The 26,380-nt window shown below is 44.4% G+C and overlaps 3 long non-coding RNA genes across 3 annotated transcripts in view; all 3 read left to right on the forward strand.

The window, feature by feature from the left end:
- The first annotated feature begins 10,290 nt into the window (after positions 1 to 10,290).
- Positions 10,291 to 26,380, forward strand: part of LOC128422511 (uncharacterized) — a 28,104-nt gene continuing 12,014 nt past the window's right edge. The window contains exon 1 of the long non-coding RNA XR_008332514.1: positions 10,291 to 10,997. This is a non-coding gene — a long non-coding RNA (uncharacterized LOC128422511). The remainder of the gene's footprint in view (positions 10,998 to 26,380) is intronic.
- Positions 15,766 to 26,374, forward strand: LOC128422512 (uncharacterized). The gene is made up of 2 exons (XR_008332515.1): positions 15,766 to 17,329; positions 25,920 to 26,374. It is a non-coding gene; the product is annotated as an uncharacterized LOC128422512 (long non-coding RNA).
- On the forward strand, positions 20,443 to 23,164 carry LOC128422513 (uncharacterized). The gene is made up of 2 exons (XR_008332516.1): positions 20,443 to 22,199; positions 22,554 to 23,164. It is a non-coding gene; the product is annotated as an uncharacterized LOC128422513 (long non-coding RNA).

Consider the following 26,380-nt stretch of genomic DNA (forward strand, 5'->3'; position numbering starts at 1 on the left):
TTTTTATCTTGATATCTTATTCTTCCCTTTTTTAAAAAAAACCTCCACATTTATTTATTTGGTTTTTTTAATTGAAATTTTACAGTCACAAACATACAACATAAAGACAAAATTCCAAAGAATCTCTAGGACTACCCTGCTCCCCTTTGTGGGTCCTATTATTAATCATTTCCTCCTGCATCTTTTATAATAATCCAAATTTTTTACATCTCAATTATATCCAAAATTCACCATTAAACTACAAGTGAGATTTTTCATATGTCCAAAATCATGCTGCAACAGCACAATGCACCATATTCAATTGTTCTGTTTGAGATGCAGAACTTCTAGCCTCATACACAACTTGGAGGTATTTTATGTATATCCTAATTCCAACTGCTTCTGAATTTGCTTCTTTGAGCTGCACCTTTTCCCCGCTGCTACAGTGGCCTCTAGTGGCAAATGAGAGAGTTGCTTTTGCGCAGCCTTCCAACTGAATTCTTTTTAAAGCCATTCTGCACGTTATTATTAGACAAAGCTGTGTTTGGCCGTCGTGATACTCGAAAAAACTGCTTGAACATTTTATTGGACTACTTATGGTGCAAAATAAGCATAGTCATGTGAAATTAAATTTCACTTAGATCACTAGAAGCAAAGTTCAGTTGAGATTAGTTTTGTTAAAATCAATCAAATACAGCCATCACAAGCAGTATACAGTACTTACTTGGAAGTAAGTTCCGCTGAACTCAGTAAGGTTTGTGTCTGAGTAAACCTGCTTCAGAAAAAGATTTCTTTTTTTATAAATTTTTATTGGTTTTACAGTTTAATTTTATATTCACACATAAAATAGAATCAAAAAGTGTAGAATTCTCTGAAATCCTGGACTTCCTTCCTCCCCTCCGTGGAGTCTGCTAATAACCATTTTCCACTGCATATCATATCATCCTGTATTTATCCCTAAAACACTTTATATCCATGGTTCTTTTCAGAAAAAAAATTCAATTCCCACTGATTTCAACAGAATGTGCACATGCTCTCCGTAATGGATTGTACTTAGGTTTCTATGGGTTGCATCTGCCGTGGTGAAATCAGTGGAAATCGTGGGAAAATTACAATGTGCTTAATAAGGTAGCTGTTCAGAAATATCTGTCCTTGATGAAATTGCTCCCATGATGAATTCACCTGCTGTGGTCACTATCAATATTTACAATCTATTGGTTAAGAAGTAGTGTTGGGGTTTGTGTGTTGGAGTTAGGTGCAATGAAGGTGCAATCAAAATCTGGAATGGAAAAATAGATCTCTACTGTTTTGTCTATGAAAGAACATAAGAAGCATGCATTGAAACAGATAGACTTCTGCTTCATCAAGCTCAGTATTGTTCTCAATGACCGGCATGAGCTCTCCTGGGTTTCAGGCAGGGGCATTTTCCAGAACTATCTAGAGATGCTGGGAAATGTGGGGCCTTCTATATACAAAATGCATATTCTAACACAAAATGCATATTTCCCACTGAGATGCTGGGAAACGTGGGGCCTTCTATATACAAAATGCATATTCCAACACAGCTACTGTGCCCTTCCTCCTTTTATCCTTGCAAGAACCTTGTGAGGCAGGTCTTCTACTTTGGTGATCACTCATAACCGCGTAAGTTTGTCATTCCATAAACACAGTTTTAGCAGTGAGTCCGTAAGTGACTGTGGAGGCCAATTCTGGATCTGCACATCCTTCCACAGTGGGGACATAGGTTTCCAGGTGGGAGTTCATCATGGTGAGGGTTTGCCAAGCGTGCCTTCCTCTTAGAACGTTTCTCCCTTTCGTCCTGAGTTCAAGCGTCTTCAAAGCCCATGACACCTTTGGTAAGCACTGGAGTGCTCACAGGCCAGTGTTTCCCAGTTGTCGGTGTTTATACTACATTTTTAAAGATTTGCCTTCAGAGAGTCTTTAACCCTCTTTTGTTGACTACCAGCATTATGCTTTCCATTTCTAAGTTCGGAATAGAGTACAGTAGTACCTTGGGTTACATATGCTTCAGCTTACATACGCTTCAGGTTACAGACTCAGCTAACCCAGAAATGTACCTCGAGTTAAGAACTTTGCTTCAGGATGAGAACAGAAATCGTGCTCCGGCGGCGCGGCGGCAGCAGGAGGCCCCATTAGCTAAAGTGGTCTTCAGGTTAAGAACAGTTTCAGGTTAAGAATGGACCTCCGGAACGAATTAAGTACTTAACCCGAGGTACCACTGTAGTTGCTTTGGAAGACGATAATCAGGCATCCAAACAACACAACCAGTCCAACAAAGTTGATTTTGAGGAATCATTGCTTCGACACTGGAGATCTTTGCTTCTTCCAGTACACTGGCATTAGTTTGCTTGTCTTCCCAAGTGATGTGTAAAAATTTTCAGAGACACCGTTGATGGAATATTTCGAGGGGTTGGAGATGGCATTTATAAGTAGCCTATGTTTCACAAGGGACGCGGGTGGCGCTGTGGGTTAAACCACAGAGCCTAGGGCTTGCTGATCAGAAGGTTGGCGGTTCGAATCTCTGCAACAGGGTGAGCTCCCGTTGCTCAGTCCCAGCTCCTGCCAACCTAGCAGTTCAAAAGCACATCAAAGTGCAAGTAGATAAATAGGTACAGCTCCGGCGGGAAGGTAAACGGCGTTTCCGTGCGCTGCCCTGGTTCACCAGAAGCGGCTTAGTCATGCTGGCCACATGACCCGGAAGCTGTATGCCGGCTCCCTCGGCCAATAAAGCGAGATGAGCGCTGCAACCCCAGAGTCGGTCACGACTGGACCTAATGGTCAGGGGTCCCTTTACCTTTACCTTTATGTTTCACAAGCATACAGTAAGGTTGGTAGTACAATAGCTTTGTAAACAAGCATTTTGGTTTTCCTGCAAATGTCCCGGTGAGGCAGGTAAGGTGATAGGCAGTAACTGGCCCAAGATCACCCAGTTAACTTCTTGGCTGAGCAGGGCTTGCAAGAGAAGGACTTTAGCAAGATGCAAGAAGCCTACTTTCTCTCCTGTTTGTTTCTAAGAAGGAATAGCTCCACGCTTTATCTGTATGAAGAACCAAGCACTAATCTTATCGCTGTTTTTGGAAATGGCTCTGCAAAATTCCTCCCACTGACTTGTATTGTTTGAAAGCCAGGAAGAGTTTTCTCAACGGCTGACAGCCCTTATGCCAAGATTTTTTGTGCGAGACATCTTGGCAGCACACCAGCCAGCCTTGTACCTGAAAAGAAACAAGTTGCGACTCTCCTGCTGTAAATTTTATTCACCCAATAGCACGGCTGCTGTTTTTAAAAACTGCACAGGCGAAGGCTATCATTGGCTGTAATTAACTTATTTATGTCTTTAAACCTGATGACATTCTTCTAAGCTGAAGTTAGCAATACCTGTGAATTTTCCACACTCTAAACATGAAGGTCAACACCCCGCCTCCCCATATATCAGTGGGGGAATACACAAGTTAAAACTTGCGTTGAAACAAAAGCATTAATTAAACAGAGACAATAAGCAACTCTGAAGCGCGGTCTCAGTCTCTGCTACTGGGGAAGCATGATTTATTCATTCTCTGAGTAGATTTGAGTTAGGAATATATCTAAACATCATGCTAATGACATTTAAAACTTAAAAGAGAATGCTTAGCAGGGCTCAATTTAGCTGCAAGCAGTCTGGCTTATATCTATGCTCAGACTATCGCCTCACAATTCATGTTTGTTTAATTGTCTGGATCTCTTGAAAGGCTGATTCCAATTAATCCCGCCATGTTCTCTTCCCAGAATTGCCTCTCATCTAGATAGACACTTCACAAAGGCTGCCCTGGAGTTCTTTCGCAGGAAAAATAAGCCCCTGAATCAGATTTTGTAGCCAGCACCTTGGCGCTTTAATGTATGAACCAATGTTGTAAAGAAACTTACAAAATACAGTACATTGTGCAACTGTCAGATTTATGCATGCGAGTGTGTATACCTTGCCATTTCTGTTCAATCCCTCATTGGCAGCACAAAGTGGTCTTGTTTTGTTTCTGTGGTTCATTGCACAAAATCGTGTTCATTTCCTTTTCCTTTGTGCTATCAATGTCTGCAGCAATTATTTATTTACATTTGCATCTCACCCTTCCACCAACAAGTGCAGAGGGGGCTCCACATTCCCCCCCCCCCCGTTTTATCATCAAAAAACCCAAGAGCTAAGCTGAGTAATGGAGACTGATCAGCCTAAGATCACGCAGGGAGAAGCCCCTCACACACAACCCACAACTCTATTATCACACTGTCTTTCTCAGGGCAACTCCAGCCTGCTGGTATTTTTGAACAGGATCCAGCTACATACTGGCAAGTTCAGATTGCGCAAGTTAATTTTGAGGTCATGTGCAATAAACCTGCTTTCTCAGAAGATCTGACCTTTCGTGGTAGAGAAGTGCTCCAGAAAGTGTGGGATAATGTTTTTGTGCAATATCACAAGCAAATCAGAACAAATGCTCAATAAATAGCCAGTGTGATCTAGCCTCCCTGAAAACAAATCAGGATGAATGCTCAATAAATTGGTCATTTGGAAGTGACCTTAGCCAACGAATGACCGTTAGGTGGGATGGAGCTATGCCCAATAAAACTTGCTTTAGATGATGTTTTGGGTGGCTTTGCTCATGCCAGGGATCTTCCTGATTGATGTCCTTATTTAGGGGAAGAAAATATCCTGTATTTTCCCCCTGTGGTCTGATTCGCAAGAGATCCTGGGGATTTATTGCTTTCCCTCTTCATACATACATACAGACATACTTACTTGTATGCCACCTTCACACAGTTCAAACCATGATCAAGGTGGCTTACAACATGATAAAAATATATAACAAAAGTTAGTTATAAACCATAAATGAAACATTAAAAAAGACAAAACTTAAACTGAACAATTTCCACATAAATTACAACAAAATCTAAAAAATAATAATGCAAAAAAACCAACAGCAACAATCACCTCCCCCAGTCCAACAGCCTGTTCAGCAGCCTCCACCTTTGTAGTTGGAGTCAATCAGGAGCTCCACATTCCCAGGCCAGGTGGAAAAGGCCTGCAAGGCAAAACCAGGTTAGGCACCAAAGGCTTATTTTGTGGGGTGCCATGAAACATGGGTTGTTCACCGTCAAATGATGTAAAGGGCCTTTTCCACGTGTTTTGTGCCGCTTTGGAGTGAATCCGAGGACATCGGGTTTTCGGGTTAGGGCGCTAAAAGATCATTTTCTGGGGCGTCGTGAAACGTTAGGTTTTGACTGCCAAACGTTGCAGGGGGCATTTTGCCACTGCTTTGCACTGCTATGGATTGAATCAGATGATGTCGGCTTTTTGGCGAAACCGGGTTAGGGGGGCGATGGCTCATTTTATGGCTTATCATGAAACGTGGGGTTTGCACCATCAAATGTTGCAGGGGTCCTTTGCCAGTGTTTGGCACCGTTTTCAAGTTAATCAGATGATGTCAGCTTTTTGGCGAAACCGTGACCCTGTGGGTTAGGGGGGCGATGGCTCATTTTATGGCTTATCATGAAACGTGGGGTTTGCACCATCAAATGTTGCAGGGGCCCTTTGCCAGTGTTTGGCACCGTTTTCAAGTTAATCAGATGATGCCGGGTTTTTGGCAAAACTGTGACCCTGCGTGTTAGGGGGCCTCTGGCTCATTTTCTGGGGCATCGTGAAACATGGAGTTTTTACTGCCAAACATTTCAGAGGGTCTTTTGCAAGTGATTGGTGCTGCTTTGGAGTGAATCCGACAACATCAATTTTTTGACGAAACAGTGACACCACAGGTTAGGGCACCAAAGGCTCATTTTGTGGGCAGCAGATTTGGCTCATTCACACGATCCTGGGGATCACATAACTTTTTTTTGTTGCATGGGGTACTGTAAGTAGCATTCAAGTTAGCCATTACACAGAGTAGATTCACTTAAGTAAACAGGTCTTTATTTACGGTAATCATGACGAACTTAAGTCCTTTGATTTCAGCAAGTCTATGCTGAGCATAGGGAGGCGGGTGGCGCTGTGGGTTAAACCACAGAGCCTAGGACTTGCCGATCAGAAGGTTGGAGGTTTGAATCCCTGCAACGGGGTGAGCTCCTGTTGTTCGGTCCCAGCTCCTGCCAACCTAGCAGTTCAAAAGCACATCAAAGTGCAAGTAGATAAATAGGTACCGCTCCGGTGGGAAGGTAAATGGCGTTTCCGTGCGCTGCTCTGGTTCGCCAGAAGCGGCTTAATCGTGCTGGCCACATGACCCAGAAGCTGTCTGCAGACAAACGCCGGCTCCCTCAGCCAATAAAGCGAGATGAGCGCCACAACCCCAGAGTTGGCCACGACTGGACCTAATGGTCAGGGGTCCCTTTACCTATACCTTTATGCTGAGCATGACTTGCTCTGGGGGCTGGGTGATTCTATACACACGTACCTCAGAGTCATCCCCACTGAATTCATCCCCAGTTCGTTTGCAATCCTATACCTATTTACCTGGGCTCGGGCATAAATCCCATTTGACTCCATGGAATTGACTCCTGAGCAGACATGCATACGAGTACAGTGTTACTGTGTCCAGCTTCACTAAGTTATTTATTTAAATAATTCATAGCCTGCCCATTACAGCACCAAAAATGTACTCTAGTTGGACAGAGCAGTCTCATAAACTTTTAAAAACCATATAAGGGAGGAAGGAGCATCTTGAAGATAAATGTGGGTAGGTCATTATAACATTGTGCAAATATGCATGTGAGTTAATGCACATTCGTTTTAGCGCTTGGATGGGGTAAGTGATTTATTCCACGGGAACAGCTTCAGTACAAATAAATAATTAGGAGATTCAAAAGAGCACAGCTGGACTGATTTTAGAGATGCTTTATTAGTAGAAAGAGCCTTATGCATTTTGGGGGGGGGGGCTGCATCTGTGCAGCAAAGTTGATTGAGAAACCAAAGAGGAACATTTGAAAAGCACCATTGAGTAGCACCTTGGAGAAAACAGCATTGGGGGACCATTTAAAGAATGGAAACTCGGCCACCATGTGCATTTCAGCCCCTCCAATACCCACCCTGGGTGCTGAGTGCCAACAGGAATGAAGCAAAACCAGGCTCACTGAGGTCACTTCCAGGCAACTTGTTTATTGAGCCTTCGTCCTAATTTGCTTGCAGGGATATTAGATGACACTAGCTATTCAATGAACATTTGTTGTGATCGGTTTGACTGTGCGGGGGTTTCTTTGCGCTCCCCCCCCCCCCAGTTCATTTTTCTGTTGCTTCCCTTATTACAAAAAGTCCAATGTTTTGGGGAAGGGGTTTTGCTGCACAAGACCTCCAAATCAGCTTGAATTACGCAAGCTGAATTTAACAGCGTGTGATTGAATTTCCCCCCAACAGTTACCCAGCAGTCTGGGAGAAACAAGAAGGAGGTACTGGCATGTTTTGGGAAACTCCAAATGTTACAGAGCTAACTTTAAATTAAGAAAAATAACTAATTAACTATCTCCCTGATACTGATCATGCCCGGTAGACATGGAAAGTTTGCTTATTCGTTCAGAGCATTTATACCACACTCATTAGCTGGAAAAACTCCCTGAGGGGTTGAATGTGGGGGGTGGAAGGGGAAACTCGGTGAACAGGGAGCAGTATGGCCTACCTGAGCCCCATGTAGCTTATAATAACAAATAATTTGATTATATATAATGGTTTTAAATTTGATGATTTTATTTATAGATGTTAACTTCATTTTAATGTATTTTTTTTGTATTTTTCCTGAATAGTTTAGATTGCCCCTTATAAACCATTTAGATGATTTTTGTTGTTGGCATCTGTCTGTCTTGAGAGACAATGGAGTGAGCCTCTGGGGGTGAAGTCAAACAGCAGCGTAAGCAGAACCAAAGTGACCTCTCCGGGGTGCGAGACTGGGCAGTGTGTAATGGATGTCCCTGACTGCCCAGACAACAAGACCTTCCCTGTTGACCTCGTTGATATGGTCCAAATGAGAGCAGAGCAATAGGTTTGGCACCAGCTGGGCTTCAGGGGTTGCTGGAAAGAGGCAACTGCCATCCAACTGTCTTAGGCAGGCATAGGCAAACTCGGCCCTCCAGATGTTCTGGGACTACAATTCCCATCATCCCTGACCAGTGGTCCTGTTAGCTAGGGATCATGGGAGTTGTAGGCCAAAAACATCTGGAGGGCCGAGTTTGCCTATGCCTGGTCTTAGGGCTTTACTCCTTAGCCTTGCCTTCTCCCAAAGATATCACACAAGGCAGCGGAGGTTTAGGACCAGAGTTTTCCTTCTCATAGATGTGCTACCTTCACACAAACATCCCCACACCCTCCACACCAATTTTGTTAAGCAAAATAACTGCCATCCTGAACAGGAGCACTCTGTTAAACAGTGACCTTATGCTGCAACATGGTGGTGTGGGTACCACTGGTAAGCCCTTAGCAAGGAATTAACACCCTGCCGTGTGGAGAGGAGCATGTTAACAATTCCCCAATTAGATTTCTAATTTGGGGGCAGCAGTGTGACAACCTTCTCTTCATTAGGTCATTGACAATTGCTCCTGAATGTCTTTTCATCTGTTCACCTAGCATTTACGGACCACCATTCATATCAAGGTTGTGGTATGGTCTGGCTCATGGTTGGTGGTGGAATGTCTTTATGTTGTTGTGAACTGCTCTTGTAGCCTTATGAGGCTTTGCCCTCGGGTGGGAAAAATATTGCGCCCGGGAAAGGGAGTGGGAGTCAACAGACACTCAAGGAATAGTTTCGGAGAAAAGGCTTTATTTCTACCATCCATGAACTGGTAGAAGGAGCAAGTGTGATAACTCACAAAAAGCATGCACGGGTTCACAGTCATGTGCACAGAGCATATATACCCTTCCAGTTCCCTCCCCCTTTCTCCTCCTTCTTCCAGAGTCCTGCCCATGAGTTCCTCTGAGCATGAACAGAAAGCTGTCTTGGGACTATTGGACTCTTGGCACCCTTCCCAGGAAGGGGGGGGGGTGAGAGCCAAGGGGTCGAGGAGCCCTGGTGGTTCAGCATGTCCAAGATGTTGCAACCGAATGAGATAAGATTCAGTTCTCAGGCCTGCGTATTCTTGGCATTGACAGAGTCTATTCATTAGCCTTTAAAAGTAACATTTTGCCTATGCACAGCATCTTGTGAGAATAAGCAGAGAAGAGCAGAGAAAAGCTGTTTTGGATTTTTAGAAGACAAAAGGAATTTTGGATAGTTTTGAGGCCTGGGGTGATTATTGAAGCCTGGGGTCATTTCAGACAGGATTTGGGTATCCTGTCCCTTCACTCTGACTTGTTGTTTTGCAAATAAAGGGCAGTGTGTGTGTGTGTGTGTGAGAGAGAGAGAGAGAGACAGACAGACAGACAGACAGACAGACAGACAGACAGACTTCATAGTCCATTACAGAAGAGCAATTTATTAAGTGGCAATAGCACTCTGGCTCCACACTCAGCAGATTGTTAATGTGCCTGTGGGCCACACATTGTCAGGGACGGGGCAGGGGAGGAATGGCAGAGACCGCCTCCCCAGCTTGACTGTTCCAGGGAGGAGGAAGAGGAAGACAGTTGAGATTTACAGCAGGGGTTTGTGGGAGGTCACAGCTCAGAGGCAAATGAGGGGGAAAGTTGGAAAATAATTGTAGAGGAGGAGGAGGAAGCACCAGAGAGGCGACAGCTGATGGACACAGTGTCTTTAGAAAGCATTCCAGACTCTCCATCTCCCAGAACCCGGCATGTCTTAAAAGTGGGAGAGCAAATAGCTCAAAGGCAGAGGGCACTTAGCTGCACCCGTAGAAGTGACGAATGAAGAAGTGGGGGAGACATTGGGGGTGGAGATTCACTTGGGAAAACGCCATTATCCAAGAGGCTGGGTTCTATAGCCTCTTTCTGTAAATACTGAATAAAAAACAAACGGTAAGAATCATTTCCTTCGCTTTGTACATTCCTGGCAACCGGCCGGGAGTCGCTGGCAGCAGCCTGACACACATATCCAATTTTTCCATGTACACTTTGGGGCACGTTCATCCACGCATAAATGCTTTCAACTGAATTCTGTCTCATTGTTTTCTGTCCCCTCTCCTTAGTTAGAACTTGCCCTCCCTCATTGAGTTCCAGAAACTTGAGGTCCATCATGGCCATATGCACAGGTAGTTGTTTACCTGTGCACAGACATAAATAAATAAATAAACTGAGATACAAGTTTTCTGATATATCAGATTTGCACAAAAGAGCGGGTAAAAAAGTGTATGTCACATTGGACTCCACCAGCAGCCCGCCAACGGAAGCAAGGGACATTACATGGCATCTAGGAAAACACCACCACATTTAGAAAAATGCTCCCCATACAATCCATTTCTGTGCCTTAGATAACATGTGATTCTGTGTTGGATTCCCTTACTGCATGGATTGGGAAAATCCCAATTAAATAGGGGGAAAGTGCAGGGCAATGTCTTGCGGCCGATGTGAAAAATACACATACATGGGATGCATCAAATTCATCTTCAAACTGCCCTGTATGTGCACAGCCTCTCCCCTTGTCCTTTATCCTGTGAAACCAAGGAAGCAGGGAAATCCAGGGCATTCTTGGGACGTGCCATATAGTTTGCCGTCAGCCCAGAAAATCCACCTATACACAAGCAAGAGGCTTGCGACAGGCTCATCAGATTGGGGGAATTCTCTCTTGTTGTTATAGATGCACCTGAATCCAAGCCTGTACTTGCTACCCAGATCATTCAGGCACCTTGCATCGTTTCATTAAAAGGGATCACTCAGTAAAGTTTCATAAACAGAGAGGGAAGCAACCCTCCCACTTTTAATAAATTGAACTGGTATTGCTGCGTTGCTTGTCAGCTACGTGCGTTAAAGTGTAAGCTTGTTAGTTTAGCTATAATTATGTCATCTTGGGCAATTATAACCTAGGAAATTCCCCAGTGTTGTTTTTCCCCAGAATGAAAACAAACTGGCCAGCCCAAACCAGAGAAGAAATGTGGCGCTAGGTGTGTTGGGGGTGAGTACTTTGTGAGTGTTTGCCCAAATGGGCAAAGCAGGGTGGACCATATACCTCTCCCCATTCCTAACCTAACCTTGGAATCCATGTCCTATATTTAGCATTATCGCTTGTTGTCCTAAGATTAAGTGAGGATTTGCTCACAAATTTATTGACAGCAGCACGAATTATTACAGCTAGGAAGTAGAAGGGGCAAGCAGAATATTAAATGGAAGAATGGTATAAAGAGGTGTGGGATATAGTTATTAATGATAAATTAACATGTGCTATTAAGGTAAGTTGGGGAATATGCAGGAGATATGATTTTGAGGAGATATGGAAGGTGTTTGTAGAATTTGTACTGTTAAAACGGAAAGGGGTCAAACCCATCGCAAGAGGTGTTGAAATTTTGGGAAGTTGGATAGTTAACAACGGAATGGTCTTGGTGGTAGGGTGCACATTTTTATTCTTATTTATTTATGTTTATTAATTTGTCAAAAAAAATTAAAGGGAAAAAAAAGAATAAGTGAGGATGCACAGTTTGCAGACCATGTCAACCCTATTCATTTGTGGAGCAGGGGGTGGGGACTCACAGCAACACCAAAGATAACAGGAGCCATTCCCTGCACTTCCTGTTATGCACTATTCTTTTTTAGGGATGGTCTTTGTTAAATAATGGAATCAGACACAGAGGCTGGAAGAGAGACAGTATGTGGACTTGAGGGGAAAGGGGTTCAAGCTTCAGTTTCTATTGTTTTTTTTTCTAAAAAACCCCACAAAAACCCACAGATACCCAGATTACATCATTCTCAACTGAGGAGCAGAGAAAGGCATGCCCTCTTACTCTTTCTTTGAGAGGTTCCCCCCACCCACCCACCTCGCATTTAGAGCATCCCGGAGAGGTTATGGTGCTGCGGAGACTCTTGAGAGTCTCATGGACTGCAAGAAGAGCAAACCTATCCATTCTGAAGGAAATCAGCCCGGAGTGCTCACTGGAAGGACAGATCGTGAAGCTGAGGCTCCAATACTTTGGCCACCTCATGAGAAGAGAAGACTCCCTGGAAAAGACCCTGATGTTGGGAAAGATGGAGAGCACAAGGAGGAGGGGACGACAGAGGACGAGATGGTTGGACAGTGTTCTCGAAGCTACCAGCATGAATTTGACTGTGGGAGGTAGTAGAAGACAGGAGTGCCTGGCGTGCTCTGGGCCATGGGGTCACGAAGAGTCGGACACGACTAAATGACTAAACAACAACAACAGAGAGGTCCAAAACAAGTCCAGAGCAGCAACCAAATAGAGGAGATGGAAAAGAAGAGCTGCTTAGGCAGTGCCTCCACATCACAGACAAATTGCTTAGACTGAGGAACAGGTTAAGAGATTAGGGCACTGCGGAAGCCCACCCCAATCCCTGCTGAGCCATGCATGCGATTCCAGGGGTCTTGGTCCTCAACCAGTGTTTGCACCCCTTTGGAGAATTGAAGGTGCAGTGGAGGTTCCCATAGCTTTAAGAAATGTGACCTATTCACATATTGAATTTAGATGGGAGGAGTCCAGATCTTAGAGCATGGTCATCTCAAGATGACAGTAGTCCAAGGCATCTCTCCCAGCCTCCCTTCAACCAGCTTGCCCAGGTTGGTCTGGCCTCTCCTCAGCTATCCCATGTCTCATGCCAGAGGCACCAAACTCTTCCTGTGACATCATGTCCAGTTACCCAGGCAACCTTCCAAATCCCCTATCTCTGTTCACACCTCAGGGTGGGGGGCAAGACTGTTCTCTTGCATTGCCAATGGTCCCCAATGGCCCTTAATGGTCCTGGCTTCACCGGGGCATTTTGCAATTGCTCACCTCTCCAAAAGGGTATGGGAGAATGTGTTGCTATCAATGAATACCAAGATGAAGGTCTAACAGACTTGTGTGTTGAGCACCCTGCTTTATGGATGTAAGTTGCGGGCAACTTACAACTGCCAGGAGTGATGCCTCAATGCCTTCCACATGCTCTGCATAAGGAAAATTTTTGGTACCACACGGCAGGACAGAGTTTCAAACGAAGACGTGCTCTCCTAAGCCCACATTCCCGGCATGTTTGCACTCCTATCTCAGCGATGTCTACACTGACCTGGTCATACCCACAGAAGGGAAGATGGCAGGATCCCCAAGGACGTGCTCTATGAGGAGCCGGCTTCAGGCACCAGGCCCGTTGGCAAACCAACTCTGTGTTACAAAGATGTCTGCAAACATGACCTGCTGGCAACATCAACCCTTGCAGAGGACTGCAGTGCTTAGATATAGACAGGTCGTGCGTCCACAGAAGTGACCAGAGGAGAAATGGCCACTGGGAGGAGTGCAGGGAGAAGAAGTACAATGGTGCATCTGCAGCAGCACAACTAGGCACCTTCATCTGCTCCAGCTGCAACAAAACATGTCTATCCTGTATTGGTTTCTACAGCCACAGCAGGCGCTGCAACTTTCCAACAGCTTGACCTCACCCCCAAAGGGACACTCCTCTGTTGTTCCCCAAGACAGAAAGATGCCAACTCTTCCTACCCAACCACAGTGGCTTTTGGGAGCCAGCGGGAGGAGCAGGCAGCTTGGCCAATGAGGACAGAATCTAGAACTCTGAATCTCTATTCAGAGTGATTCTGTATTTCAGGTCAGTCCAGAATGCAAATAAGTCATCAAAAATTGCAAGCCCACAAATACCTGTACTGGTCTCTCTAGAAAAACGTCCCTGTCTCATTGACTCCCTGTCTCAATTCTTTCTTGCTTGGGAAAGTGCCTATTTATGTACCATGATTCAGAGAGTATAAATCTTCTTCAGAGCTTGGCTTCAGAGCCAAGGCATGTATTCCTACGTTCTGAGCTGGCAGAGTTCACAGTTCATTGGTGCCAAATCCTTTACAAACAAAGGAAGCGGGGGCAGCCTTTTGCACAATTCACATTTCTACCACTAGGTAGAAGCAAAACCTCTTAGAAAATTGCTCCACTAACTCAAACATTTCACGAAACCCCTATGAGTTTCATCGATGCAGATGTTTCCTCTGCAAAGAAAATGAAAGTAACATATCTCTTGGATTCTGAGAAGCAACTCCCGTTGAATTCAGTAAAGTTTACTCCTAGGTAAGTGCATCTAGAATTGCAGCCCGAATCTCATTATACCATCAATTTGCTAAGAAGGGAGTAGTAACAGTTCCTATAAATCATGCTCCAGCTATCTAGTTATGCATCCAAGGCATTAAAAAACCTGTATTGATTTAGTTTACATACAGATGTATACCATGGTTCGGCTGCTAAAGAAAATAAGTAAAGCAATTAACCGGAAATCAAAATTCCCCTAGAGCAGTATGTACTGTACAATGAAATATTATAGCATTCTCTGATCATAAACAGGAGAGCACTCTGGCTAGATATCGTTACCTGATCCCCACTTCTCTGAACGCGTGAGGAGGCAGGGAGGGTGGTGAGATATCAGGAGCAGTGAGAGGCACTGAAGGGTTTAGTTTCCCTGAATGTGACAGCACTTGTTTTAGTGACAGGGATGAGGAAGCTGTTGCCCTCCAGATATTCTCAGACTGCAACTCCCATCAACCCTGACCAATGGCCATGTTGGAGAGCGGCTGATGGATATTGGAGTCCAACATCTGAGAGCCACAGGTTCCCCATCCCTAAGTCAGAAGCTGTGTCCACTGCCTTTTGATCCAAAGATCATCAGGGCAGCTTAGTGAAGGAGGAATGTGGGACATTTTTCAGGAGCAAGGATGATCCTCTGCTGGAGCACCAGAGTAACTGATGGACTCTCCTTGCTCTTGCTAGTGAATGATAATGGAGCTTTGTTGTTGTTGTTGTTTGGGACATATTAGAATACAGGAAGCTGGAGAATGAGGGAGGGGAATTAGACAGAGGCTGCATACTTCTTGCCTTTTTATAAATGGGGTCCCTGCTTCACACCTGCTCTCTGCCAACAATCCTTTGCGCTTCTAATCCTTTGCACTAACAGTTCCAAGTCGCATTTCAGCTGGCTTAATATCTTTGTTAAAGCTCACTGTTTTACAAGCTGGGCCCATGCAGTAAGAAATAATTGTAGTTTCTGTGTCACCTTCAAAGGTAGCGCTCTATATGGGGCTACCTTTGAAGGTGACCCGGAAACTACAATTAATCAAGAACGTGACAGCTAGACTGGTGACTGGGAGTGGCCGCTGAGACTATATAACACCAGTCCTGAAAGACCTGAGCACAATTCAAAGTGTTGGTGCTGACCTTTAAAGCCCTAAACGGCCTCGGCCAAGTATACCCGAAGGAGTGTCTCCGCCCCCATCATTCAGCCCGAACACTGAGGTCCAGCTCTGAGGGCCTTCTGGCGGTTCCCTCATGCGAGAAGTGAGGTTACAGGGAACCAGGCAGAGGGCCTTCTCGGTTGTGGCAACTGCCTTGTGGAATGCCCTCCCATCAGATGTCAAGGAAATAAACAACTATCTGACTTTTAGAAGACATCTGAAGGCAGCCCTTTTTAGGGAAGTTTTTAATATTTGATGTTTTATTGTGTTTTTAATCTGTTGGGAGCCGCCCAGAGTGGTTGGGGAAACCCAGCCAGATGGGCAGGGTATACATTAATAATAATAATAATAATAATAATAATAATAATAATAATAATAATAATAATTGCCACGGAGTTCAACAGCACTTACTCCCAGAAAACGATTAAAAAATATTTAAAAAAGAAAGAATTTCAGCTGTACAATGCTAGCTAATTATGCACAGGATTGCTAAGAAATTGGGCTAGTATGTTATGTTATGCATTGCTTGCTGATGCACAGGCACCTTCTTTGGGGCTGTGGGCTCTCCCAGAAGAAACAAAACCCAGTGGGGAAGCAACTTAATTGGCTGCTAAGTGGGTTAAACGCCCTGTAGAGCTGATGGAATTATATTGTCGGTTTCATCTCCTTTGGAACAGTTGCTGATCTCTCTCTCTCCTGAATGATATGCCCCACCACCGCCGAAATATTAAGTGATCTGGTTACAGCCTTCTTGGCTACCTCCCCTCCAAACTTGTTTGCTATGAAAAGGAGAGGTTCATTTCTTGGTGAACCTTCTCCGTTTCCCAGGAGTACAGACTGAAAGGCACTGTGACTTCAAGAAGGTAGCTAGAGTGGGAAATCGCCACATCACAGAAGGGCCGGTGCCAAAATTAATATTTACTCAGCGCTGTGAAAGATCCCCTGGGGGAAGCAAGAGAGGGACAATGGACACTCAGACTCTTTCCACTTTCTTGTGCATACGCACGTCCAGTTTTCACTGGGATTTCAGCCAGAGTCTGAAGACCATTATTGAAGAGGCGGAAATTATCCACCAACTTTCCCCCACCCTCCCCAGCTAAATCTCTCTGCCCGAGTTCCAAAGCTGTCCTGGGCAGTCTATTGTCTATCCTTTATGTGGCATTCGGAGCCTACAATGTGCTAATTGCATTAATAGGTTGTGGAATTTGCCAGTATGAGATGCTATGGTTAGGGTTTAAATGGTTTGTTTTTTTACTAATTTATGGAGGACTGGTTAAACCGATAGTTACAGGGTTATGATATCTAAATGGAACATCCGGTGCTATTTTTCTAGAAAAAGAGATGCCGGAACTTCACCGCAAACACCTCCCTTGTTCTCTTATAATGGCAATGGCTCCCACCTGAGAGGTGCTGGTGAGTTCTGGCCAAAAAAAAAAGCCCTGAGGACATCCATTCTGAGAAGCACAGTACATCTGAATGCCAGGTGCCAGAGACCAGGATGGGGAAACTTTGTGCCCCAGTGGGCCAGATCCTTAACTGGTTCCACCCCTGTAGGCCAACTTTGACAGGTGGATGGGACAACCCACATGTCAATCACCGGATGAGATTATGTCATCAGGTGATTGATAGTGCAAAACAGTTTTAATCGAAACTCCTGCTAAAGCAGAGGTTTTTGAGTTTTTACTCCAATTTTACTAGTGGGTTTACTTTAAACTACCAATTGTTCCTTTGTAGCCATCTCAATACCTGCCCCATACCTGATGTTGCCTATGATGTCAGGTGTGAGGCAGGTGGTTTAGAGCATTAGTTGTGAGCACCCAAAGATTTGGCTGGCCAGTGTAGCAAACAGGAGATGGCTCCAAAGGGGATTAGATAAATTCACAGAGGACATGACTGCTCCATGACTGTATGCTTTCTCCAGAATCGGAAACAGCATGCCTCTACAAACCAGTTCCATGGGAACACAAGCAAGAAAGTGCTGCTATAATCTTGTGAGCTTTCCCAAAGATCTGATTGAGCAACGTGGAAAAGTGGATGCTGAATTAGATGGATACTGCTGGGCTTTCCTTAGCTGTACATCAGTATGATCCTTACATTTGATAAGTTATATCTCATTGGCTTTTGTGAAAATCTTGTGTGAGGTCACTCTTATTCCCATTGCACAGGTGGAATGACTGAAAGTGATTGACTTGCCTGTGGATTTTTATTGCTGCAGTAGATTTGTAGCTAAGTCTACCAGATGTGGATCCCTTATGTATATTGAACGATGTGCATGTTAGAAGCTTGAAATGTAACAAGGCTATTCTCCTTTTCATGTCACTTCCATTTTCCAATGGTTTGTGGAATGCCAGAATTTGGTGCCCCTCGCATCTCGCTTTCCATTCTACATCATAGTTGTGGCAAGCAGAGGCAAATATAGGGGTCATGACCAGTTCTGATGTACTGGGAAACTTGACCACAGAATTCCGAAGCATTCCATGTTCTAGGTAAGCAATCAGTTCACCTGGAGCATTGTTGGCGCTGCTTTATTAGTCCATGCAACATAAAATGCACACAAAAGACTCTCCTGCAAGGGGAGAAATTGGCCAAGCTGCCTCCCACAGCAATTTGCCCAGCAGTAGTGATCTTCTAATTGAGGAACCTCTAATAAACTCTTCAGAAACCCAATCCTCTGCACCCACTGTAAGACCAACACAGACTGTTCAAACTTCACACTGGACTTCAAGCATCTGGCATTGTGTGCCTCCCCATTCTTCCTCCAGACTCTGGGTCCTTGGTTTCCAAATGAGATGCAAAAGCTGCTCTCATCAGAAAAGAGATTTGGGGAGCCATGTCATCAGCTGGTGTTGGTCCACTGTGCTTCATTAAGTCCAGGGTCAACACAGCCATTTACCAGGACATTTTGGAGCACTTCATGCTTCCTTCCGCATACGAGCTTTATGGGGATGCTGACTTCATTTTCCAGCAGGACTTTGGCACCTGCCCACACTGCCAAAAGTACCAAAACCTGGTTCAATGCCCATGGGATTACTGTGCTTGATTGGCCAGCAAACTCACCTGACCTGAACCCCATAGAGAATCTATGGGGCATTGCCAAGAGAAAGATGAGAGACATGAGACTGAGCAATGCAGAAGAGCTGAAGGCTGCTATTGAAGCATCCTGAGGTGTCTTCCATAACACCTCAGCAGTGCCACAGGCTGATAGCATCCATGCCACGCCGCATTGAGGCAGTAATTGATGCAAAAGGGGCCCAAACCAAGTTCTGATTACATATGCATGCTTCTACTTCTCAGAGGTCCAATATTGGTCTATTTGCAATCCTTGGTTTGCTGATTTCATTTAATATTATAATTTTCTGAGATTGTTAATTTGGAGTTTTCATCAGCTGTACGCCATGATCATCACAATTATAACAAATAAAGGCTCGACATATCTCACTTTGCATGTCATGAGTCTATCTCATATATTAGTTTCACCTTTTAAGTTGAATTACTGAAATAAACTTTTCCATGATATTCTAATTTTCCGAGTTTCACCTGTATGTCTGAATAAGGCTAAAATGGTCCTTCCATGTTAGTGTTTAACAACCTATGAAACTGCACTTGATATTTCCAGAATGAGCAGTTCTTCCGGCCCTTGTTCTGTTTCATAATAGCTGTTCAAACATGCTCCATTTCCTTCAAATATATTCTCTAATGTATCCAAATCTGGATTAAGTTTCAGACTGCAGGGTCTTCATCAGCAATTTTCACTTTCTGTTGTGTCAACAAAAGCAGCGATAGCAACAGTTTTATGTTTTCGTTCTCTTTGCCTCTCGGATTTGCGATAAATCTTTCAACCTTCTTTGAAGCTTAGCCACACTGTTGGGAAGCTGTTTTCCTCACTCTTGCTATTTTTGCAAACATATTCTGCTAGTGTTCCTGTACAGGAATGTTCATATTCAGTAGTATCCATGCCGTTTATTTTATAAGGACGTTGGATTTCTGACCGCTTCCCACAACAGCATCCCATTGTGTAGAATGCTCGGTATTTATATAATGTTTTTCCTAAGCACGTTGCATGCATTATATTTAATCTTTACCACAACCCTATAAACTAGGCCAGTAGTATTATCCCCATATTATAGATGGCAGCTGAGTCCTAGAAAGAGAGAAAGCTAAGGCCTGCTTCACATACAACTTTTTATTTTTATATTTTAACGGGAATATATAATGGAGAAGGGAGAAACTGTGCATGCATCATCACAACATGTGAAAATAATTTGTTAAGCTGGGCTGGCTCAATACATTTTGCTGCCTGAAGCAAAGACAAGATAGCTCCCTCCCCCGAGGCACATACAGAAGCCAATTTGACTGGCAGTTGAACATGGCAAAAGGACAGTATCTTCCATGGGACTTGAGGGCAGCAGGCTAGCAATATTATAATAATAATATAATATAATATAATATACCGTATTTTTTGCACCACAACACTCACTTTTTTCCTCCTAGAAAGTAAGGGGAAATGTCTGTGCGTGTTATGGAGCGAATGCCTATGGATGGCGGGGGGATCTGCTGCAGTTGTGAGCAGAGGATCCATGGTTCCCCTTCCTTCCCTCCTCCGTGGCTCGCTTTGAAACAGCAAAGCGGGAGAAGAGCCGCTGAGTGGGGAGGAGAGAGGGACAGAGAGCCTGCTTGTTTTAAAGGAGCAAAGTGGGAGAGGAGAGGAGTCTTCTCCCCTTAAACCCCTCTCCTGCATTATTAGCAGCATCCTTCTCCACACACCCCACGCGTGCTCCTTGTCCCCTTAAACCCCTCTCCTGCATTATTAGCAGCATCCTTCTCCACACACCCCATGCGTGCTCCTTGTCCCTTGAGTGCTTTTCCTTCCCTCCCCACTTAAAACGTGGTTACAAAGCATGGATCCACATGGATCCTCAGGATTTTTGCATTGGGCTACTCCAAACTCACTGTCAGATCACATGTCTGTAGCCACAGCATGAACCACAAAAATCATACATCCACTATTTTGTTTAGAATATTTTTTTCTTGTTTTCCTCCTCTAAAAACTATGTGCGTGTTATGGTCGGGTGCGTGTTATAGAGCGAAAAATATGGTAATATAATATAATATAATATAATATAATATAATATAAAATATAAATGTTTTAATTTATATCCTGCCCATCTGGCTGGGTTTCCCCAGTCACTCTGGGTGGCTTACAACATAAAGCACAACTAAACATCAAACATTAAAAAACAAGATATCCTATATAAGCAACAAACAAACCAACAAATCAATAACACCAATATCAACAATATTAACCACAATAATAAACATTTTACAGTTATACCCAAATTAAAGTAACCGCCAAACCCAACTAAACCCAACCAAACCAACACCAACCCAACCAAAATGAAACAGACGAACCAAAATTAGAGCCATTTAAACCATTTTAAAATTTAGCAAGTTGCCCCAACCCAAGAGTTGTTCCAGCAATGTCCCAGTGGCCTCCCAGGAGCCCCTTTTAGCATAGGAGTGTCAGGGCAGGCCACATGGTACCCACAGCTCTGTCGCTTCCCTGCACCTCAGCATCTGCCACCTGAGGCAGCTGCCTCACTTTGCCTCAGCATAGGGCCAGCCCTGTTGTTAGGTATACTCTATAAGAAACTGGTGATATACAGTACTGGCTTTCCAAAAGGCACACCCTTGGCATAGCCGGTTTATTTGATGTCCATATCAGAGTTTCTGTATGTTAGGATGAAATGTGGCACCATGCTTTGGACAGGTTTCTCCTTCAGGCTGATTGCCATCGCAAGAGTGGATTTGTCTCTGACGCTACTGAAAAAGGAAGTCATCAGTACTTGTATTATTAGTGAAAAGGGAACTGATTCACTGAGAGATGCTTCAAACATGCACTCAGGATATGGTGGTGCTCTTGTTTGTCTTCATCACGTCGATCCCCATTATGCTGGAGCGCATAAGACCATCTTCCACATATTTGAGACTTCTCCCAGTGCCACTTGGAAAATCCTAATTTGGCTTCATAAACCAAGATATGAGTTGCAGACACACCCTATTTTTAAAGCATACAACTTTCCCCGAAGAATTCTAGGAACTGTAGTTTGTTAAGGGTGCTGGAAATTGTAGCTCAGTGAGGGGTAAAATACCAGTTCTCAGTCTTCTTTTGGGAAAGCAAAGTGCATTAAGGAATAAGCCTTGCTGCTCCTTTTGCAGAAGCTGGGAAAGAAGCCAGGAAGCCTTTAGTTAACTATAGTTCCCCATTTTCCATCACATCTGAACTATGGTTAATGGCCCTCAAACAAGTCAGGATATGAAACCAACTTTAAATCCATCCATGGCATGCTTGTCCAAATGCAGCCAATGAGTCAATTCCCTCATTGGCAGTTACAGAAATAGTAATGACCTTTCCCTGCACTATAGTAATGAGACCAGCAAAATTATGGGCTGTAGTGTACACCTTGAGGGGACAGCAAGAGCAGAGGCCCAGGCCTTCAAATTCCTGCCATCTGTATCCGGCAAGACTACCAAACAGCCTGCGAGAATTCTGCCTTAACAAGAAAAGAAAAGAAAAGAAAAAAGAAAAGAAAATGCTTTTTCACCTTTATTTTTCATGAAATATTTTAAATTGCAAACAGCCTTGATTGCATTGGCAGAAAGACAATGCCGCAAACAGAATAAACAGTAGCCAACATGGCTCTGTGCAGAAGTTATTGCTGGACTCCCAACGCCCCAGCAATCATGGCCCAAGGTCAAGAATGGAGGAAGCTGGGAGTCCAGTCACATCCAGAGGCAACCATGTTGTCTACCTCTGATTATTCAGCATGGTACCCTCCGAATATTTGCCTGTTCTGGGCTGAGAAATGCGCAATCAACATTTGGTATCGATAGCACTGCAAACCTATTTTCCCGTCAAACCAGTAGGGGATGATGTTATACATAGAATTAAAGGTAAAGGTAAAGGTACCCCTGCCCGTACGGGCCAGTCTTGCCAGACTCTGGGGTTGTGCGCCCATCTCACTTAAGAGGCCAGGGGCCAGCGCTGTCTGGAGACACTTCCGGGTCACGTGGCCAGCATGACAAGCTGCATCTGGCGAGCCAGAGCCGCACACGGAAACGCCGTTTACCTTCCCGCTAGAAAGCGGTCCCTATTTATCTACTTGCACCCGGGGGTGCTTTCGAACTGCTAGGTTGGCAGGCGCTGGGACCGAGCAACGGGAGCGCACCCCGCCGCGGGGATTTGAACCGCCGACCTTTCGATCGGCAAGCCCTAGGCGCTGAGGCTTTTACCCACAGCGCCACCAGCTCGCTAACTCATAACTCCTAAAGGAAGTTTTCGCACAAATGGCTGGGTTCATTGAACTGTATTGCGACCTTTATGATCAATCTGAGAACCGACCTTGTCTGAAGGAGCTGGTCTAGTGTAAAGCTCCGGTGATGTTCCGGTCACGATTGCAGGACTTTTGACAATGGTAATTTAATTCCATTGTGGCTGTTTTATTGCTATTGGAGATCTGAACGGAGGGAACAGTTGCTTCCTCTGTCTTGTTCTGCTTCCATAGATGAGACGGAGGGCTGGGGCTGGGGGAGAGACGCTCCAAATAATATGAATGACAGCGATGAGTCAGCAGTTGTCAACAAGCTAACACCAGGCCAATGAGGAATTGGAGCAGATTGAGTTGCAGCTGAGAATGTAGGTGACAGGAGTCATCACCTTGGAATTTACAGGCCTGTCAACCCAGCAAATGCTTTCTAACCACAGGAGTTTCATGTTAACCTCTACTCAGCATCCGTTTAGAAGCTGCAAGCAACCTCTGGTTTTGAAACAGAGCATCTAACCGTCAGGTGCTGCCATTCTTTGCACTCTCACTTGGCACTTGCTTCAGAGTAAAAATCCATCGGACCACACAGTTAAACATTTAAGCTGAAATCCTATATATCCACGGGAATAAGCCCCATTTAACTCAATGGGATGTATTTCTGTATGGGATCATTAGAGATGAAGAGGCAGGGTTGGCATTTGACAGTTCAGAAAGGAGAACGGAACAAATCTTATTTGTTCATTCCCAATATTTAGAGACTCCCTTCTCAGCACAGAAAGCAATTTAAGGAACCAGCAACAAAACAATTCCTCCGTCAAATAATATACATGTTTAAAACAAACAAAAACCACAGGTAGAAACATTAATTCCATAAATAGGAGTTAGAAGCTGCAAACAACCTCTTGCTTTGGTAAAAAGGAAAGCTTTTAGGAATTGTCAAACAATAGCCAAGCATTTAAAAGAAAGCTTTAATTCCGTTTCCTAAGAGTGTAGCTAATGGCAGAATTAGGCTAAAGCTGAAAATCTTTGCACATTTTCTACCCAAGAAAAATGATACTTTCTTGTACTGGGCATTTTGGTCCTCGCAGAAAACGCATTGGACTCAGAGACAGTCCTGACACCTGAGCAATTATGATGTGAACTGCTGTGATGACAGCTGGCATTTATTTCCTTTATGTGTTTCTATTCCTGTTCTCCAATAAGAGAATCTAGGCAATACGGCTTCATTGAGAGGGAAGAAAGCAAAACGGTGCTGCTGGAAAGAGTTGCTAGGCAGTCAAGACTGAACTGCAGACAACTGGCAGAGCTCAGCCAGGAGACAGGGTCTAGCTAGTCGGGCACAAAAATCATTGTAAAAAGTAAAAATAACATTATTCCTGAAGCCCCACTGTATGAGGTGGGGCTAACTCCTATTTAAATGAGCATAGGATTGCAACAGAAACTAAGATGTGGAAAATACTGAAAGCATTTTATTTTTTGCTTGCGGAAGAATACATTTAGAAGGGACGCGGGTGGCGCTGTGGGTTAAACCACAGAGCCTAGGACTTGCCGATCAGAAGGTTGGCGGTTCGAATCCCTGCAACGGGCTGAGCTCCCGTTGCTCAGTCCCTGCTCCTGCCAACTAGCAGTTCGAAAGCATGTCAAAGTGCAAGTAGATAAATAGGTACCGCTCCGGTGGGAAGGTAAACTGCGTTTCCGTGCACTGCTCTGGTTCACCAGAAGTGGCTTAGTCATGCTGGCCACATGACCCAGAAGCTGTACGCCGGCTCCCTCGGCCAATAAAGCGAGATGAGCGGCGCAACCCCAGAGTCGGTCACGACTGGACCTAATGGTCAGGGGTCCCTTTACCTTTAAAAATAACATTATCCCTGAAGCCCCACTGTATGCCCCACTCCGATTTAAATGAGCATAGGATTGCAACAGAAACTAAGATGTGGAAAATACTGATTGCATTTTATTTTTTGCATGCGGAAGAATACATTTAGCAGGGGACTAGCAAAGACCCTCCTCCATTTCATTTCCCCACATTCTTTTTTTAATTGGGTTTTATAAACAAGAATAATGTTATACAAACAAGTATACCAAGTTTTCTCATGTCAATTGTATATCACAAATATAGCATAATAAATGTGGAGTAATATCTACAACTTATGGTTCATTATTAGTGGTCAATGTATAAGTTCCTGGTTCATGAATTGGTTTGAACAATTAGGAAGAAAAGAGAGGGGGAGAGGGGAATAGTAAGTGGGGTGGTGTCAGGTGGTTATGCTTCTATTCTTCTTCTTAGTGTATGTGTGGGGTTTTGTATCAGCGTTACTTGTATGGGTTCTCTTACTATTCGCTCGTTGTGTTTCCTTGGTGGTGAGAGAGATTATGGGTAACCTAGGGTGTGGTTGAGGGGCACGGGTGGTGCTGTATGTTAAACCACAGAGCCTAGGTCTTGCCAAACAGAAGGTTGGCGACTCAAATCCCCGCGACGGGGTGAGCTCCCGTTGCTCAGTCCCTGCTCCTGCCAACCTAGCAGTTCAAAAGCACATCAAAGTGGAAGTAGATAAATAGGTACCGCTCCGGCGGGAAGGTAAACGGAGTTTCTGTGCACTGCTCTGGTTCGCCAGAAGCGGCTTAGTCATGCTGGCCACATGTACACCGGCTCCCTCGGCCAGTAAAGCTAGATGAGCGCTACAACCCCAGAGTCGGCCAAGACTGGACCTAATGGTCAGGGATCCCTGATCCCTTTACCTTTAGGGTGTGGTTGGTTGTTTTTGGTTGGCTGTAGTGAGAATTGTTTTTATGTGTGAGCGGCATGTGAATGTGTATTTTTTAATCAGGTTAGCCAGATTGATTTGTATGCTGTCGGCGGATTCTTGTTGTCTTGTTGGGCTGCCTATGTGATAAAGGGGAACCATACCGGGGTGAAGGCATCTTATTCTATTTATCCCTGTGTCAGTTTATTACATGAGTAGGCAAACTAAGGCCCGGGGGCCGGATCCAGCCCAATCGCCTTCTAAATCCGGCCAGCGGATGGTCCGGGAATCAGCGTGTTTTTACATGAGTAGAATATGTGCTTTTATTTAAATTGCATCTCTGGGTTATTTGTGGGGCCTACCTGGTGTTTTTACATGAGTAGAATGTGTGCTTTTATTTAAAATGCATCTCTGGGTTATTTGTGGGGCACAGGAATTGATTCATTTTCCACCAGTATATAGTCTTGCCCCACACAAGGTCTGAGGAAATGTGGACCAGCCCCCTGCTGAAAAAGTTTGCCGACCCCTGGTTTATTGGTTAGTTTTTCTAATAAGGCTGTTTCCCATACCATTTGATACCATTGGTCCATGCTTACTCCTGACAGGTCTCTCCAGTGTCTGGCTAGGATGTTTCTGGCTGCTGAATTTCCCTACATTCTTGTACTATAAGGAGGATCTGGAAGATTACCTGCAACTACATTCATCTGCATAGCACAGGCATCTGATCTCTATTTATAGCGGCATGAGCACAACTGGAACTGCAGAGGTCACAAGCCGAGATGATTAATAGTCAGCAACTACTGATCCGTCAGAATGCAGTTGCACAGAACCAGTTTCCAACTTTTCCCCGAAACACCCATGACTTGCTTAAGGCATCTTTTGCTTGGCTGAGTTTGGCGCCTGGCTAAGCCACACATCGTGCTTTTTTGTGTAAATGAGTAGCAAGTGTTCTGAAGACAATGAGCCTTCCTTCCTGGCTAATCTGCTTCGCTGGCATAAGTTGCCAGACAGAATCATAAAAGGGACTGTGAGGGTCATCTAATAAAACCCCTTCAATGCAGGTTCC

The sequence above is a fragment of the Podarcis raffonei genome, chromosome 10 (genome assembly GCF_027172205.1).
Source record: "Podarcis raffonei isolate rPodRaf1 chromosome 10, rPodRaf1.pri, whole genome shotgun sequence".
Lineage (NCBI taxonomy): Eukaryota > Metazoa > Chordata > Lepidosauria > Squamata > Lacertidae > Podarcis > Podarcis raffonei.